The sequence below is a fragment of the Brachyhypopomus gauderio genome, unplaced genomic scaffold (assembly GCF_052324685.1).
Source record: "Brachyhypopomus gauderio isolate BG-103 unplaced genomic scaffold, BGAUD_0.2 sc181, whole genome shotgun sequence".
NCBI lineage: Eukaryota > Metazoa > Chordata > Actinopteri > Gymnotiformes > Hypopomidae > Brachyhypopomus > Brachyhypopomus gauderio.
The window spans coordinates 17501-37500 of record NW_027507002.1 but is presented as its reverse complement, the minus strand read 5'-3'; the positions used below and the strand labels follow the sequence as shown (position 1 = coordinate 37500).

Genomic DNA, 20000 nt, shown 5'->3' with positions numbered 1-20000 from the left:
TCTCCTCTCCTCCTCTCTCCTCTCCTCTCCTCCTCTCTCCTCTCCTCTCCTCCTCTCTCCTCTCCTCTCCTCTCCTCCTCTCTCCTCTCCTCTCCTCTCCTCCTCTCTCCTCTCTTTCAACCCTCCCTGCTCCCTACTAGTGTTTCAAGAACATGGTTATTGCCTTAGCACCATGTAGAGTGCACACACACACACACACACACACACACACACACACACACACAAAGCCTATGCACACGTATATAGACACCAACGCACACAGGCACCCTGTGGCAAACTCTCAACCCTGCAGTGTGAGACCATCTGCACATGGTGGACATTCATCAAGCAGACAAGCACACACACACACTCATGTACAAGCAGACATAGACACACACACTCATGTACAAGCAAACACACACACTCATGTACAAGCAGACAAGCACACACACACTCATGCACAAGCAGAAAAACACACACACACTCATGTACAAGCAGACAAACACACACACACTCATGCACAAGCAGATAAACACATACACACTCATGTACAAGGAGACAAACACACACACACACACTCATGTACAAGCAAACACACACACTCATGTACAAGCAGACAAACACATACACACTCATGTACAAGCAGACAAACACACACACACTCATGCACAAGCAGACAAACACACACACACTCACGCACAAGCAGACAAACACATGTACAAGCAGACAAACACACACACACTCATGCACAAGCAGACAAACACATACACACTCATGTACAAGCAGACAAACACACACACACTCACGCACAAGCAAACACATGTACAAGCAGACAAACACACACACACTCATGCACAAGCAGACAAACACATGTACAAGCAGACAAACACACACACACTCATGTACAAGCAGACAAACACACACACTCATGTACAAGCAGACAAACACACACACACTCACGCACAAGCAGACAAACACACACACACTCATGCACAAGCAGACAAACACACACACACTCATGCACAAGCAGACAAACACACACACACTCATGCACAAGCAGACAAACACACACACACTCACGCACAAGCAGACAAACACATGTACAAGCAGACAAACACACACATACTCATGCACAAGCAGACAAACACACACACACACACTAATGCACAAGCAGACAAACACACACACACTCATGCACAAGCAGACAAACACACACACACTCACGCACAAGCAGACAAACACACACACACACTCACGCACAAGCAGACAAACACACACACACTCATGCACAAGCAGACAAACACACACACACACTCATGCACAAGCAGACAAACACACACACACACACTCATGTACAAGTAGACAAACACACACACACACTCAGGTACAAGCAGACAAACACACACACACTCATGTACAAGCAAACACACACACTCACGCACAAGCAGACAAACACACACATTCATCAACAAATTTCTGAGCAACTGCGTACCCAATTTTCAGGGGATGGTTTGGGGGGAGCACCCATGGGCAAATGTGTGTGTGTGTGTGTGTGTGTGTGTGTGTGTGTGTGTGTGTGTGTGTGTGTGTGTGTGTGTGTGTGTAAGTGTGTGTGTAAGTGTGTGTGTAAATACTGGGACTGTATTATATACTGGGGTAGGGTACATCTGTAGAGCAGGGGTCCCTAATAAAGCCATCACCATCATGCAGCATAATTATAATAAACGCTGATGAAGTTTCGGGGCACAATGTCCTTAAAAACGTCGTCCACCAGGACAGAGTGAGACACAGATGTCCCGGAGACCCTGGAGGACCGTGTGTGCTACCAGTCTATCGCTTATTCTCCTCCCAGCTCACCGCTGAGGGAGGACACAGGGGACTCCCACACTCCCCCCCCCTCTCTCTCTCTCTCTCTATCTCTCTCTCTTTCTCTAATCAATGCACCAGAGCACTTTATGCACTGCTGCTGAGACGTTAACACTTGTTGCTAAGTGACCTGGACCGTCCTGGAATCCCCGTGCACTTGCGAGACTGTCTCGACGAGGCTGTACACGGACCTGCTTGTTTTGGTTTTGTTTTGTCTTTTTTTTGTGGGGGGTGAGAGGGGGTATTTTGTGTGGGGTGGGAGGGGGTATTTTGTGTGGGGTGGGAGGGGGTATTTTGTGTGGGGTGGGAGGGGGTATTTTGTGTGGGGTGGGAGGGGGTATTTTGTGTGGGGGTGAGAGGGGGTATTTTGTGTGGGGTGGGAGGGGGTATTTTGTGTGGGGTGGGAGGGGGTATTTTGTGTGGGGTGGGAGGGGGTATTTTGTGTGGGGGTGAGAGGGGGTATTTTGTGTGGGGGTGAGAGGGGGTATTTTGTGTGGGGTGGGAGGGGGTATTTTGTGTGGGGTGGGAGGGGGTATTTTGTGTGGGGTGGGAGGGGGTATTTTGTGTGGGGTGGGAGGGGGTATTTTGTGTGGGGTGAGAGGGGGTATTTTGTGTGGGGTGGGAGGGGGTATTTTGTGTGGGGTGGGAGGGGGTATTTTGTGTGGGGTGGGAGGGGGTATTTTGTGTGGGGGTGAGAGGGGGTATTTTGTGTGGGGGTGAGAGGGGGTATTTTGTGTGGGGTGGGAGGGGGTATTTTGTGTGGGGTGGGAGGGGGTATTTTGTGTGGGGTGGGAGGGGGTATTTTGTGTGGGGGTGAGAGGGGGTATTTTGTGTGGGGTGGGAGGGGGTATTTTGTGTGGGGTGGGAAGGGGTATTTTGTGTGGGGTGGGAGGGGGTATTTTGTGTGGGGTGGGAGGGGGTATTTTGTGTGGGGTGGGAGGGGGTATTTTGGAGCTCTGGCTACTTCGCTGGTTCCCGGGACGATGGAGGGACGTGTTCTAGGTCTGAGGACGGAACGTCCCATATTTCTTGGAGAAAGCGTGAGACAGGAACAACTTTCCTACCTTCACCTGTCGGCGGTCCCGGCGAGCTCATTAACTGCGCCCGTAAACTACGGCGAACACACTGACGGAGGTGCGACCACGTGGCTGGTGGAGGAGGTGGGTGGAGTGTGTCCGAGGGAAGACACACCTCCAGGAGCGCCCACGGTGGAAAGGTGCGTTCGTGCGCTGGTGGTGAACCCTGCCGTGCAGACTGGACTACTGTGTGTGCGAGTGGTAGCGTGTCCGGGGAGACACCACGGTCAGTCCAGCCAACCGCAACGCTGCAAAATACTCGTGTGGTCTCTGGGCAACAAGTCGTGTCAAAACACACCAAGAACAGAGAACATGAGTGTGTGAGCTACACTCCCATACTTGAGACACAGTAGGACAGGGGTCGGCAACTGGCGGACCGCGGTCCGTATCCGGACCCGAACGCAGTCCTGTCCGGACCCAATCTCATTCCTGATTAACTGGATACGGACCCAAAAAAAACATATTTATTCATTTTGACGGGAGAATTAATTTTAAACCGGAGTATTTATTTCAGGGCTATTGAAAAAAACACTCCGTCACGAGTGTTACGTTCACCACCCCAGCTCAGCAACTTACGTTCGCCACCCCCCGGACCTCAGGTGACAGCTATCTGCCAAAATTGGACCGCGGACAAATTTAGTTGAGTACCCCTGCAGTAGGAGCTCCAAGTGCTTTTATTATTTTATTCATTATTAAGAAGGTAATAATAATAACACGCTCAAGAGGGTGATTGCTGTGATGTGCTGTCTCTGGCAAAACAACTATGAAGCATTATGAACTACTGACTATGTAATATTATGAACCTCAAGTGCAGTATAAATCTTTGGCCTGGCAACAACCTACATGTTGGAGGTTCTTCACCCTACATGTTGGAGGTTCTTCACCCTACATGTTGTAGGTTCTTCACCCTACATGTTGGAGGTCCTTCCCCCTACATGTTGGAGGTTCTTCTCCCTACATGTTGGAGGTCCTTCACCCTACATTTTGGAGGTTCTTCACCCTACATGTTGTAGGTTCTTCACCCTACATGTTGGAGGTCCTTCACCCTACATTTTGGAGGTTCTTCACCCTACATGTTGGAGGTTCTTCACCCTACATGTTGTAGATTCTTCACTCTACATGTTGTAGATTCTTCACTCTACATGTTGGAGGTCCTACACCCTACATGTTGGAGGTCCTTCACCCTACATGTTGGAGGTTCTTCACCCTACATGTTGGAGGTTCTTCACCCTACATGTTGGAGGTTCTTCCCCCTACATGTTGGAGGTTCTTCACCCTACATGTTGTAGATTCTTCACCCTACATGTTGGAGGTCCTTCACCCTACATGTTGTAGATTCTTCACTCTACATGTTGTAGATTCTTCACTCTACATGTTGGAGGTCCTACACCCTACATGTTGGAGGTTCTTCCCCCTACATGTTGGAGGTTCTTCCCCCTACATGTTGGAGGTTCTTCACCCTACATGTTGGAGGTCCTTCACCCTACATGTTGGAGGTCCTTCACCCTACATGTTGGAGGTCCTTCACCCTACATGTTGGAGGTCCTTCACCCTACATTTTGGAGGTTCTTCACCCTACATGTTGGAGGTTCTTCACTCTACATGTTGGAGGTTCTTCCCCCTACATGTTGTAGGTTCTTCCCCCTACATGTTGGAGGTTCTTCACCCTACATGTTGGAGGTTCTTCACCCTACATGTTGTAGATTCTTCACTCTACATGTTGGAGGTCCTTCACCCTACATGTTGTAGATTCTTCACCCTACATGTTGTAGATTCTTCACCCTACATGTTGTAGATTCTTCACTCTACATGTTGGAGGTCCTACACCCTACATGTTGGAGGTCCTTCACCCTACATGTTGTAGATTCTTCACTCTACATGTTGGAGGTCCTACACCCTACATGTTGGAGGTCCTTCACCCTACATGTTGGAGGTCCTTCACCCTACATGTTGGAGGTTCTTCACCCTACAGGTTGGAGGTTCTTCACCCTACATGTTGTAGGTTCTTCACCCTACATGTTGTAGATTCTTCACCCTACATGTTGTAGGTTCTTCACCCTACATGTTGGAGGTTCTTCACCCTACATGTTGGAGGTTCTTCACCCTACATGTTGGAGGTCCTTCACCCTACATGTTGGAGGTTCTTCACCCTACATGTTGGAGGTTCTTCACCCTACATGTTGGAGGTTCTTCACCCTACATGTTGGAGGTTCTTCACACTGTGTTGCCGTAGGAACCCTGTGCAGGTGCTCCAAACGTGTTCTCCCTGCTTTCATTGACTAGCGACATGTAACCCGTGATGACCTCTAAACACACTTACTTTCTTTGTGCAGTGAAACAGTAGCTATGGCAACAGAGTCCGGTGTTGAAAGCACTTGTAGTCCTGACTGAGTTGAAGATCACGGCGTGCTGACATTATGTGTCACGTCCGAACCACATCATCATCATCATCATCATCATCATCCTCGCTGTGATGTCACAGCAGTTCCTCGTTTCTCTGATAGCGGCACAGATTAAATTAGAGTTTAGGCCTCAAGCCCTGTCATCACTGAACGACTCTCTCTCTCCCCCTCCGGCTTGATTTACTGGATAGACATCGATTTCAAAATCAAATCAGGACAATAGTCTGCAGCAAATATGCCCCACACTTCCAGAATACCAGCAGTGGTTCAGTCATGGACCCTCTCAACTCTGAGAGGCACCATGACAGGACGGTTCCAGCAAAAGCAGATATAGCTTCAATTTCAGACTGGACAATTGTTCTAGATTTGGTTAAAATTACTTTTTTGTTGTTTTGTTTTTTTTGGTCAGGCAACTTTCAGGTCTACCAAAGACGCTCTTGTTGATGAATGATACTTACTACGTAATTCTTACTAGATAACTATACTACCCTTGAAATAGAAATAGGAAATCATTACTTTAAACAGCACTAACTCCACTTTACATTCACTGGAATTCATTGATCAATCTAACAATCTTATCTTTATCTGACTAAATTATCTTCATCTCAGTATATTCTCGTTATCTCACTATATTATCTTTATCTGTCAGGGTCAGGGTCAGGGTGAAGGTCAGGGTCAGGGTCAGAGTCAGGGTGAATATGCTGATGTTTAAGACAGTGATCTACAGGTTAACCCTGACGCACACTCAGCCTCATACCAGGATATGTGTGTGTGTGTGTGTGTGTGTGCGTATAGAGCAGTGCTGTCTTGATTTGCTAACCCACAGCAGCACTAGTGAATCACACTAAGCTTCTGACCTGCTCTGACACAACGCCTCGATTACACACGCAAATTAATCAATCACTCCAGGGTCAAAGTTCAGCGTGCTTAAATTGTGGTACGTGCACGTGTGTGTGTGTGTGTGTGTGTGTGTGTGTGTGTGTGTGTGTGTGTGTGTGTGTGTGTGTGTGTGTGTGTGTGTGTGTGAGGACTCAGCAACCCTGTCAAACACACCTCCGTGAACTGCCAGGGCTTGATCTCCTTGACAACCGCACTATGGGGGTGTGATGGCCGATGGCAAAGTGAAAAGTGAGGGGAGCACATGAGATTGACCAATCGCTCACAAGTCACACAGCCACAGACCAATCATCACAAATCACACAGCGTGTGGGCGGGACAATGACTGAAGACCCTGACCGGCGCTGTGTCCAGACTAGAGGGTGTATTTATGATGTTTATTGTTTAGCTGTATTATCCGTATCAAACAGCGCTGCAGTGTGTCCCGCTGTTTCATGTCCCGGAGTTACTATATCTCAAAAAAATGTGTGGTAAGAAAGAACGAGAATATACCCGACTGCGCCATTGACGTGATGCGTAGGCAGTCACGTGTGACGTGAGGAGAAGAGGAGAAGAGGATGGATGGTGAGGTGTGTGTGTTTGTGTGAGAGAACGTGCCTGTCCAGCGGCCGGATAAGCAGAGCATCCGTATCTTCTGCCCTCCAGAGCTCCTCTGGCCAGTAAGGACATCTGTCTCCAGTCTGGGCCAGGATGAGATGTTCCTACCGCAGCGTGGACTCACGGCACACGCGGCCCAGCTGCACACGTTTTCCTCAATTGCTGCGGTGACGATTCCTCCATTTTCGTCTCACGTTTCTAGCTAAACGTGCCAGAGGACAACCTCACACACGTGACTGGAGGGGTCACGTGGGTGCCATGCCCACATCGGTGGAGGTGTCACACGTGCGCCACGCCCACATCGGTGGTGGTCCCCAGGGAGGGACGTTACCTGTGCAGAGTGCAGTGCTTGGGCACGCCACGTGACACTGTAAAGCTGGCACGAGGAGTTTAAAACACAAGTTCCCTCCACCTAACATCTCTCTCTCTCTCTCTCTCTCTCTCTTTAAACATAAACAGCACATTGTTTTTCTAGAACATTCTGTATCACAAGTAGAAGGTCCAGTGATTTGGTCTAAGCTGCATGGCACCATGACACCCTGTCAGAGTTTGAACAGAAAAGGAGAGAGTGACAGATAGAGAGAGAGAGAGAGAGAGAGAGAGAGGGAGAGAGAGAGGGAGGCAGAGTAGTGAGGGAGAGAGAGTGAGGGAGGGTGTGACCCAACCTGGCTCAGTCTTAAAAGCAACAGTGATTGCAGCCTTAAGACCCTCCAAGACACTTTTCCACGACCCTGTCCAGTTGTTCTTTCCCCCATCCCTCACTCTCTCCATCTCCCTCTCTTTTCCTCTCTTCCATGGTAACAGGTGAGCTACTGTGTCTCTAGGGACGGGAGTCTGTAGAGAGCTTTAGTCATCCTGGCCTGCTGGAGCCTGCCTGAACCACGTCACATGTGATGACTCCTTATTGTCGTCCAGACAAACACAGCCTTGGGGGAAAGACACAGTCTCTCTCTCTCTCTCTCTCTCTCTCTCTCTCACTCACTCCCTCTCTCTGCCTCTCTCTCTCCCTCTCTCTTTCACTTCCTCCGTTGTACAAAGTCAGGGTGATGGTGCTTCTTCTACAATCTTCCAGCAGTTACAAACCAATCCTGACAATCCAGAGTCCACAGGCACAGCTAGAGTGGGCGGGTCCACAGCTAGAGTGCCTCACAGGCACAGCTAGAGTGGGCGGGTCCACAGCTAGAGTGCCTCACAGGCAGAGTGGAAGTGGGCGGGTCCACAACTAAAGTGCCTCACAGGCAGAGTGGAGGTGGGCGGGTCCACAGCTAGAGTGCCTCACAGGCAGAGTGGAGGTGGGCGGGTCCACAGCTAGAGTGCCTCACAGGCAGAGAGTGGAAGTGGGCGGGTCCACAACTAAAGTGCCTCACAGGCAGAGTGGAGGTGGGCGGGTCCACAGCTAGAGTGCCTCACAGGCAGAGTGGAGGTGGGCGGGTCCACAGCTAGAGTGCCTCACAGGCAGAGAGTGGAAGTGGGCGGGTCCACAACTAAAGTGCCTCACAGGCAGAGTGGAGGTGGGCGGGTCCACAGTTAGAGTGCCTCACAGGCAGAGTGGAGGTGGGCGGGTCCACAGCTAGAGTGCCTCACAGGCAGAGAGTGGAAGTGGGCGGGTCCACAACTAAAGTGCCTCACAGGCAGAGTGGAGGTGGGCGGGTCCACAGCTAGAGTACCTCACAGGCAGAGTGGAGGTGGGCGGGTCCACAGCTAGAGTGCCTCACAGGCAGAGAGTGGAAGTGGGCGGGTCCACAACTAAAGTGCCTCACAGGCAGAGTGGAGGTGGGCGGGTCCACAGCTAGAGTGCCTCACAGGCAGAGTGGAGGTGGGCGGGTCCACAGCTAGAGTGCCTCACAGGCAGAGAGTGGAAGTGGGCGGGTCCACAACTAAAGTGCCTCACAGGCAGAGTGGAGGTGGGCGGGTCCACAGCTAGAGTGCCTCACAGGCAGAGTGGAGGTGGGCGGGTCCACAGCTAGAGTGCCTCACAGGCAGAGAGTGGAAGTGGGCGGGTCCACAACTAAAGTGCCTCACAGGCAGAGTGGAGGTGGGCGGGTCCACAGCTAGAGTGCCTCACAGGCAGAGTGGAGGTGGGCGGGTCCACAGCTAGAGTGCCTCACAGGCAGAGAGTGGAAGTGGGCGGGTCCACAACTAAAGTGCCTCACAGGCAGAGTGGAGGTGGGCGGGTCCACAGTTAGAGTGCCTCACAGGCAGAGTGGAGGTGGGCGGGTCCACAGCTAGAGTGCCTCACAGGCAGAGAGTGGAAGTGGGCGGGTCCACAACTAAAGTGCCTCACAGGCAGAGTGGAGGTGGGCGGGTCCACAGCTAGAGTACCTCACAGGCAGAGTGGAGGTGGGCGGGTCCACAGCTAGAGTGCCTCACAGGCAGAGAGTGGAAGTGGGCGGGTCCACAACTAAAGTGCCTCACAGGCAGAGTGGAGGTGGGCGGGTCCACAGCTAGAGTGCCTCACAGGCAGAGTGGAGGTGGGCGGGTCCACAGCTAGAGTGCCTCACAGGCAGAGAGTGGAAGTGGGCGGGTCCACAACTAAAGTGCCTCACAGGCAGAGTGGAGGTGGGTGGGTCCACAGCTAGAGTGCCTCACAGGCAGAGTGGAGGTGGGCGGGTCCACAGCTAGAGTGCCTCACAGGCAGAGAGTGGAAGTGGGCGGGTCCACAACTAAAGTGCCTCACAGGCAGAGTGGAGGTGGGCGGGTCCACAACTAAAGTGCCTCACAGGCAGAGTGGAGGTGGGCGTGTCCACAGCTAGAGTGCCTCACAGGCAGAGTGGAGGTGGGCGGGTCCACAGCTAGAGTGCCTCACAGGCAGAGTGGAGGTGGGCGGGTCCACAGCTAGAGTGCCTCACAGGCAGAGTGTGGAGGTGGGCGGGTCCACAGCTAGAGTGCCTCACAGGCAGAGTGTGGAAGTGGGCGGGTCCACAGTGCCTCACATTGCAGGGAGAGTTAATGTTAGCCCTGGAGGACAGTTTCAGTGACAGTGGAGATCACCTCTCTCTCACCTCCTATCTCACCTCCTGCTGCAGTGAAATGCAGTGCCATATACTATCTACAGTGATCTCTCGTTCTCTGTATATCTCCCTCACTCTGTCTTTCTCTCCCTCCCTTTCTCTCTATCTTTCTCTCTCTCTCTTTTTTTTCTTTTTGTGATCTATCCATGGCTCAGTAACCACTGATTGCAGGAAATGAGAATTCTCGGTAGACAAGGGCACCCCGGGGCAATAAAGCGGGGGCAGGAGTGGGGGGGGGGCAGGTGCGGACTGAGTTACATTCCACCACAGTACGCGTGTGGTGCGTTCTAATGTTCAAATGGAGCAAAATGAGGGAGTCAAGGGCCATTAAGACCCAGGCAGTGAGGTCACACGCCAGGGGCATCAGGACGAGAGTAGGTGGCAGGATAATCCATCCGTGTCCTGGGGAACTGGTGCTCAACAGACTCTGTGGTCGTCCAGGCGGACGGTGATGAGACTAACGGGGCTATAACACAACAGCTCATTCAACTTACGCACACACACACACGTTAACGACCTGTTAAGATCACGTTACACACGTTCGCTCAGGTGTCCAGGGTAATGCACGATGTACCAGAATGAGCCGTTTTACTACAGGTTAGAGATTAAGATGACGCCCATACGTGAGTCTGTCCTGAGTGAATATTTACATATCGATGAAGATTATGTCTTTATGGGTGAGAACTTGTGCTACCGGGCCTGGGTGTCAAAACTGAGACACTTGGTGCTCACGCCAAAGGTGCACGTGTTGCACACGCGGGCACGTGAGGCCACACTCACCAGCCGCGCACGTGAGAAAGGTGTGTGGGGTCATGTGAGAAAGGTGTGTGGGGTCACGTGAGAAAGGTGTGTGGGGTCACGTGGGAGAGGAGTGTGGGGTCACGTGGGAGAGGAGTGTGGGTCGCGTGAGATAGGTGCGTGGGTCACGTGAGAAAGGTGTGTGGGGTCACGTGGGAGAGGAGTGTGTGGTCACGTGAGAAAGATGTGTGGGGACACGTGGGAGTGGTGTGTGGGGTCACATGAGAGAGGTGTGTGGGGTCACGTGAGAAAGGTGTGTGTGTGTGTGTTGGGGGTGGGGTGGTGTCACGTGAGAAATGTGTGTGGGCTCACGTGAGAGAGTTGTGTGGGGTCACATGGGAAATGTGTGTGGGGTCGTGTGAGAGAGTTGTGTGGGGTCACGTGGGAAAGGTGTGTGGGGTCATGTGAGAAAGGTGTGTGGGGTCACGTGGATACTCACAGGTTCTGACGCCGCTCTCCCCCCGATCCCTGGCACCCGTCCTCGTCGTCACACTCTCCGCTGGCGTCTGGCCCGCTGCCCAGCTCTTCCCATGATTCCCTGCTCCTGAGGTCCGGCATGGTCTCCCGCACGTCCTGAGATGAGACCACACAGCACAGTGACCTTCACGCAGTCACGCTCCACTTTTAACATTAAACTGCACTGACCATGTGGTTTAAACTGCAGTGCCATTAAACAGTCTGTCATTAGGAACTGGTTTCACTCCACTCCATGGAATCACTCTCCAGGAATTTTCAAATGTTACAAAAACATTTTCAAAAAAGATTGGAAGAAAATAACAAATCTAATCTGGATCAGAAAACAGTAAAAAAAAAAACCCTACAACCCCCCATTTTAACCAGTATTGTGCATTTCTGGACTCCAGACTAAAAGGCTTCTGTCCTGCACGTCCCGCGCCTCACCCGTCTTCAGCGCTGCCAGCAGGACACGACCCCGAGACCCGCGACCCTGGCCCAGACGCTCAGGGACCCGACTCCAGAAGAGCGGGTCTGAACCTGATCTTCTGTCAATGCCATCTACATGTCAATAACAGTGACACTCTCAACCATACCCTGTTTAAGCTTTCCCTCACACACACACACACACACACACACACACACACACACACACACACACACACACACACACACACACACACACACACACACACACACACACACACACACACACACACACACACACACACACACACACACACACACACACACACACACACACACACAGGTTCCAGGTAGAGCACAGCTCCCATTCTCAAAACGTATTCAAATACTGGATGAATGAGGAGACCAGGGTCATGCTTGTTTTATTGCATAATCCATGAACCAGTACAAGTCTCGACCAACACGGGGCTTAACGAATACAAAAGACTCTGAGCTCTGTAGATGTAAAACGTTCTAATAACAGAATACATCTCCTGATTAGCCTGCCTGTTGAAGCCTGCTAGAGAGAGAGAGAGAGGGGGGGGGGGAGTGAGGGAGAGAGAGAGAGAGAGAGAAAGAAGAAAAAGCAAACAGCAATAAAAGAGGAGATGGAGGAGAGGGTGGCAAACTCCAACATTCCCGCCTTAGGTTTTGACATTGATAGACATGTTGCATTGTGATATTTATTGTCTCAGGGAGGCAGCGTGTCACTGAGGGGGAGTCATGATATGGAGAATGAGTGTGTGTCTCCCCAGGGCCCTCAGAGTGACGGTTAGGGGCCCCCACACGCCGAAGGGCTGTGTGATTATTCAAAGGTGTAATTGAACACCTCACAAAATCTCATTCCCTCTGGCTTCAGTGACACACAGATCAACCAAGACATGTGACAAAAGGTGTGTGTGAACATGTGTACCTCTTCTCTTTTGTGTGTGTGTGTGTGTGTGTTTTCTCACAGCTGAATGAGAACTGAATATAACACACTAATAACTCAGGAGAGGATCCCGAAGAATGATGAATGAAGAATGATAAACTTTTGCACTTTCATACTTTATTTCTTTCATTGTTTTTTTTTAAAGGAATGACACCCAGGTGGACACACTGTCGTGCTGACAGAAAGTCTTCATTAAAAACACAAAATAAGACCCTCATTTGTGCCTGTAGGCTGGTGAATAAGCAGAAACTCAACACCTCACAACAAACACCTCACAACAAACACCCCCAGAACTCCACAAGGCCTCTTATTGAAAGAAGCTTTATCACTAAACTCCCTTAGCAGTTCAGCATAAGCTAAAATCAGAGTTTAGCGTGTGCTAAAATCAGAGGATCATGTGAGCTAAAATCAGCACAGATTTAGCATAGCATAAAGACTGAATTCCAGGTGAAACACAAAACCTTTTTTTTAGTAACAAGGCCATTTTTGATAAAGCATATTCACAATCATGCATACCAGAGTATTTCAACATGAGTTTCATGCTTTGAAGAAAACATGGCATATGTGTGCATCTCCACGTAATATACACTAACCAGCCCAGAGTGTGTGCAGTGTGTTACAGTCGTGTGCAGAGGACGTGGGGACTCACCCAACACTGCCGGTCCACTCACAGACAGCTCGATTTGGGCTGAACTGACAGAATGTAAGACTAGATCGGGGGGGTTAAGTGGTGCTCACACGTGTATGTCTACCACGGCACTGCCACAGGGTTATTGTGTAATTACCCTAAAAGCTCTTTCAGTTTGTGTCACAGATTGTACTCTGCTACGCTGTCTTTCTTTGCTTTTTTGTACTGTGTATATTCCTGATTATGTTCTAATGTTCTTAATATATGCTACAATATTCTTGTTTTTTTTCCCTGAGATACACTACCACATGAAATCCTTCATGAAAACACGTCATCAGTAAGAAGGGTATCCTTACTCACACCATCTCTAAGAGCACTCTTCTCAGAACACACTTCTCTCAGGACACACTTCATGGCAATCAAATCACTACACTATCTGAATCTTAATGCAAGAAAGACGCGAGAAAGCCCCGCCTCCTATTCACTTAGTCATCATTACAGGGAGGATCGATCAGCCAATTACATGTTCATTATGCAAAACAGATGTATAATAGAAGCACTTTATGCATTTATTCATGAATTACCAAACAAAATGCTAGACTTCCAAAAAGGACGACGCCTGATCCATCTGTGACACACTCAAATGTACCCGGTGGCATTTCCTAACAAAACGAAACCAAACTAAACACGAGGCAACAGCCACAGTCTCTGGAGAGTGTCCTTGTGAGGGTGCAGTGTAAACCACTAACGCTGAAATCCTGACTGAGCATGTCAAGAGGTGTGCAGGAGACCCAGAAGAACCATAGCAATGCATCATGGGAAAGCATGTATGATGAGGCTCTAATTGGTTGCCACATTTTTCTCTCTCTCTTTCACTCTCTCTCTCTCTTTCTATTCTTCACTCTCTCTATTCTTCTTTTTCTTTGTCTCTTGCTCTTTATTTGTGTTCCTCTCTCACCTTCCAAAATACATACAAACACCTAGGAGATGCACACACACACACACACACACACACACACACACACACACACACACACACACACACACACACAGAGGCTGGTTTCAGCATGAGGCTGTGTAATCTCTGGCAGAGGGAACAACGCTCAGTCTGTTCTGAGTGTTGGCATTGAGCTACAACACTGACAAAACATCCCATACAGACCATCAATACTGAACCAGCACACACACACACACACACACACACACACACACACACACACACACGCGCACGCATGCATGCACGCACGCACACACACACACACATACACACACACACACACACATACGCGCACACGCACACACACACACACACACACACACAAACACACAAACACACACACACACACACAAACACACACACACAGTGATGGTAAACATGGGTGTGATGGTAAACGTGGGTGTGATGGTAAATGTGAGAGTGATAGTAAACGTGGGTGTGATGGTAAACGTGAGAGTGATGGTAAACGTGAGAGTGATGGTAAACGTGGGTGTGATGGTAAACGTGGGTGTGATGGTAAACGTGAGAGTGATGGTTGTAGAGGAATGACACTGAAGCTTCTCTCGGTCTTGTGAACGTTTTAATGGAAACTCCCTTTCGCTAGCCACAGCATACACACACTTGCGTTTCGTTTCTCCGCGCTCCCAGTACCATATATAGCCCTAATATACGCGCACGTACATTTTACTACCGTATATGACATCTCCCCTTTTACGTTTTAGTAACAGCAAGGAACAATTCAACTTAACCATAACATGTTTTTTCTTTAGACAGCACTAACCTTAAACCAAGACTCTCACACTGAAACTCTCCAGCATATTCTAGCGTCTTACCCAAACATGGTACTATATTATAACAGTCACATTTACATGCTCACAAATCAACAATACTGACAACAATACAACAAATGTCCTTTTTTTCTTTCTTTCACAGTTCACTCACTCAATTTTCTTTTTTCTTTATCCCATTTCCCCCCAAAGGCCATAAAATAGTGTAACCCTACAGGTCGAGCCTGCTAACTGGCTTACACACTCTACCAGACCTGGTCACGGTGGGTGTAGGTAAAGGGTTTGCGGGTTTGTCCAGACTCTGACTAGCAGGAACAGTCTCTACTGTGGTGACATCTGTATGATCTGTCCCTGTGTTGTGATCAGCTTCTGCTTGGACAGGTTGTGAAACTGGCCCTAACTGAAGATGACGGCGATTCCGCCGCAGCTCGGCTCCTTGATGTGTTCTGACTACAAAAGATCTTGGAGTAGTGCTCTCACTAGAGACCACTGCTGGTACGGACCAAGACTTTTCATTGTCCAGCTTCAGGAGCACTGCATCACCTGGTCGAAGTGGAGGTAATGGCTTGGCTCCATGACGACGGTTGAAATAATACGCCTGTTTAGCCTTTTCCTTCCCATCCTTCACTTTCACTGCAAACCTACTGGGCCATTTTGGCAGGAGATTCTTCTCCAAGGTTGGGAGTGTAGTTCTGATTTTTCTCCCCATCAGCAATTCAGCAGGGCTGAACCCAGTGGAGGAGCATGGAGTGGACCTATAGCTCATCAGAGCCAGCACTGGGTCTTCTTGTTTGAGAATTTTCTTTGCTGTTTGTACAGCTCTCTCTGCATGTCCATTGCCTTGTGGATGGTGAGGGCTAGATGTACAGTGCTTAAAATCAAACTGTCTTGCAAATGCCTGGAACTCCGCACATGAGAATTGTGGCCCATTATCGCTCACAACCTCATCAGGGATACCAAATCTGGCAAAGATTGCTTTCAATTTCTTGATGACTTGTGCGCTTGTTGTTGTTGGTAGGTGCAGTATTTCGAGAAATCTTGAGTAATAGTCAGAGATCACCAGGTACTGCTGGTGATTGTGCTCACACAAGTCCATGGCAATCCTCTTCCAGGGTCGTTCTGGAAGCGTTGTACAGATGAGAGGTTCCCTTTGTTGTGTTCTTTTCAGCTCACGGCACACCTGACATGATGTTACGAGCTCACTTAGTTCCTTACTGAGCCTGGGCCACCATACAGATGAATTTGCTCTCTCTCGACACTTCACTAGGCCCTGGTGTCCATCATGGATTTTCTGGAGAATTTCACTCCTCATCACTCGTGGCACAACTATCCTGTTTCCTCTAAGGACGAGGCCATTATACTCTGATAGTTCCGGTTTCATTTGGATGTACTCTCTTGCAGCTTCAGGCACACTGCTTAGGTGCTCAGGCCACCCAGTTCTTATGAGCTTTATGACAGACTGCAATTCAGCATCAGTAGATGTAGCTGTTCTGATTTCATCTAGCTTGCTTGGGGATGCAGGGATTCCCCCTACTACATCAGCCACATAGCAGGCTACATCACTGTGCGTGTGTGTGTCGCCATCTTTGCAGGCCAATGGACTGCGTGACAGGGTGTCTGCAATGATTAGAGTTTTTCCAGGAGCATATTCTGCAATGGGGTTGAATCTCATGAGCCTCATGAGAAGACGTTGACAACGTAAAGGTACATTGTCCAGACTGCGGTTGTTTATAAGGGGCACTAATGGCTTGTGGTCTGTCACAAGTTTAAACTGCTCCAGCCCGCTGAGGTATCTATCAAATTTCTCACATGCCCACACACCAGCCAAACTCTCCTTTTCTATTTGGGCATAGCGTGTTTCTGCTTCAGTGAGACGTCTGGAGCAAAATGCCACGGGTTTCCACTGCTCTCCATGGAGCTGAAGGAGCACCCCTCCCAGTCCGTAGCTACTTGCATCTGCAGACACAGCAGTGGGCTTGTTTACATCATAGAAGGTGAGTACTGGTGCAGTTGTCAGCAGTTCCTTGATGTTCTCAAAAGCTGTTTGTTGTGCATGGTCCCATGTCCATGTGTTCTTGTTACTTTTGAGCAGCTCATACAGTGGTTGTCCTACTGTTGAGAGGTTGGGAATGTATCTTCCTAGATAATTCACCATTCCCAATATTCTCTTTAACTCTTGTACATCTGCAGGTGGAGGTAGCTGCTGGATAGCTTCTACTTTGTCGGGGTCTGGGCGGATACCGGACTGGTCAATGAGATGTCCGAGGAATCGTAGCCGATTCTGCCTGATTGAGCACTTCTCGCGGTTGAGTTTCATTCCAGTTGACTCAATGCGTTGCATTACCATCTCCAGACGACGATCATGCTCCTTTGTTGTAACCCCATGGATCAGAATATCGTCCATGAATACTTCTACACCATCCAGTCCCTGTAGTGTCTCTTTCATCTTTCTCTGGAAGATTTCTGGTGCACTAGTGATGCCGAATGGAAGACGCTTGAAATTGAATCTTCCAAATGGTGTGATGAAGGTGGTGAGCTTACAGCTGTCTGGGTGCAGTGGTATCTGGAAGAATCCACTGGCAGCATCGAGTGAAGAGAACACTGTGGCTCCACTTAGTTTTGCTGTAATCTCTTCAGTGGTAGGCAACAAATACCGTTCTCTTCTTACAGCCTCGTTCAACTTCTTAAGATCAACACATATACGGACTTTACCTGTGCTTTTCTTCAGGACTGGCACCATGGGTGCGCACCAGTCAGTGGGCTGTGTCACTCTCTCGATGATGCCGTTTCTCTCCATCCTCTGGAGCTCTTCTTTGACCTTTTGCAACATTGGAAATGGTACACGACGTGCTGTGTGCACCGCGAATGGCTGAGCATTGTCTTTTAGCTGTATTCTCACAGGTTCAGTCTTTAATGTCCCATGCTCACCAAAAGCTTGTAAATGTCCTTTACTGCACACCAATTCATTCACCCTTTTCACCAGATTCATTTTCACTGAAAGCGGTCTGCTGAGCAGGTTGCTTACTGTTCGTCCACGGATAACATATGCTGTCAATGGATGAGTTTCTCCTTTGTAGGTCACAGTGCTCTGGACTTGTCCTATGCACTGCAATTCGCCACCTGGACTATCCAATGGGATATTTGCAGTCTCTAAGGATCTTTTGGGGATGAGTGAGTGGTAGGTCTCCTCTGTAATGATGCTCACATCAGCGCCTGTGTCGATTTTAAAATCAACTGGTGTGGAGCCCACCAGCAGCTTCACAGTCCATTGCTCTGATGAACTTTCTGCCTTATTCACTGCTCCCAGGAAATATGACTGCTCTCCTTGCTCAGTGACTTCACTCACAGCTTTCCTGTTCCGACACACTCTAGCCCAGTGTCCAACTTTGCTGCATGCATTACATTTGGATTTTCTAGCTGGGCAATTTTCATCTTTACTGTGTCTTTCTCTCCCACATTTTCCACACTGACCGTCTTTTCCCCCTTTTGGCTTACCGTAGTGCTTGGTGTATTTGCTGCGCTTATGAGTGACCTCGTGTATCGCACCTGTTGCCTCTCCCTGCATGCTGACTTGCGAAGCCACCTCTTCAGACTGCCTGACCGTCTCTATGGTCAGTGTTAGTGTCAGGTCCTTCATCAGCTGCAGTCTCCGTGATACATCCTTGTCGAGTATCCCAACAACAATTCGGTCACGGATATTCTCGTCTTTGCTAGCGCCGAAGTCGCAATGCTCAGACAGTTCATACAGGGCTCTTATGAAAGTCTCGGCTTTCTCACCCGGTCTTTGCACTCGCTGGTGGAAGCACGCGCGTTCATGTATTACATTCCTCCGGGGCACAAAGTACTCATCAAATTTCTCCAGCACCCTTACGAAGTTATTTTCGTGTCCGTCTTCTTCAAATGCGAAAGAGCGGTAAATATTCTCTGACTCGCTCCCCATGGCGTATATCAGGCTACTCACTTGCACAGCGCCATCTTCCTTGTCCAACTTAGTGGCGGTTCTAAACCTCACAAAACGCTGCTTCCAATCTGGCCACTCACCCGGCTTGTCAAACGCAAAGCTTGTCGGAGGGTTGAACTTGGCCATAATCCGTTTACTTCTGACACCATGTAGAGGAATGACACTGAAGCTTCTCTCGGTCTTGTGAACGTTTTAATGGAAACTCCCTTTCGCTAGCCACAGCATACACACACTTGCGTTTCGTTTCTCCGCGCTCCCAGTACCATATATAGCCCTAATATACGCGCACGTACATTTTACTACCGTATATGACAATGGTAAACGTAGGTGCAGCCTTTTGGGCACAGGCTTTAAGGAAATAATGTGGGTGCTGCTTCATGCTCTGCTGGGATCTCTCCCAAACCATGGCACGTCTCACGTGCTCCCTCCTAAACCATGCATGGCACGTCTCACGTGCTCCCTCCTAAACCATGCATGGCACGTCTCACGTGCTCCCTCCTAAACCATGCATGGCACGTCTCACGTGCTCCCTCCTAAACCATGCATGGCACGTCTCACGTGCTGGTGAGCAGCACCATTCACTCCCATTCATCTGGAAACAAGCACCATTACCCTGATGCAACAGCTATTCTACTGAATGCAAGCTCAGCTCTCTCACTGATTGCCTCTCTCTCACACACACACACACACACACACACACACACACACACACACACACACACACACACACACACACACACACAACCAGCAGATATAAAGTTTTGTGAGATATGACTAAATCATCTACAACTATCATCCTACAGTAATCTCACTACACACCACTTACTTTCACTAACCCACAAGATTAGTGCAGCATTGGGTTTGGCCTGTGGTCTGCAGACACACACACACACACACACACACACACACACACACACACACACATCTAGGAGCTTAGCCTACACATTTCCTGTCTCAGTGATGACCAAAGCCCTTTTTATAATACCAAAAACAATTTAGCTGGTTCTAATAAGCAGGCTGGGGAGTTTAAACTCCCTTCATGGAGCCCAGTCTGTGTGTCCTGAGGTTAGTACAGTGACCTTCAGCTACAGAACTATTCTACTGTAATGGTGGTTTATGTGTGTGTGTGTGTGAGAGAGAGAGAGAGAGAG

The 20000-nt window shown here is 49.3% G+C and overlaps 1 long non-coding RNA gene across 1 annotated transcript in view; it reads right to left on the bottom strand.

Annotated features, from left to right (window-relative positions):
* The window catches only part of LOC143501937 (uncharacterized), a 54423-nt gene that overhangs the window by 18480 nt on the left and 15943 nt on the right, over positions 1–20000 (bottom strand). The window contains exon 3 of the long non-coding RNA XR_013127029.1: positions 11066–11199. This is a non-coding gene — a long non-coding RNA (uncharacterized LOC143501937). The remainder of the gene's footprint in view (positions 1–11065; positions 11200–20000) is intronic.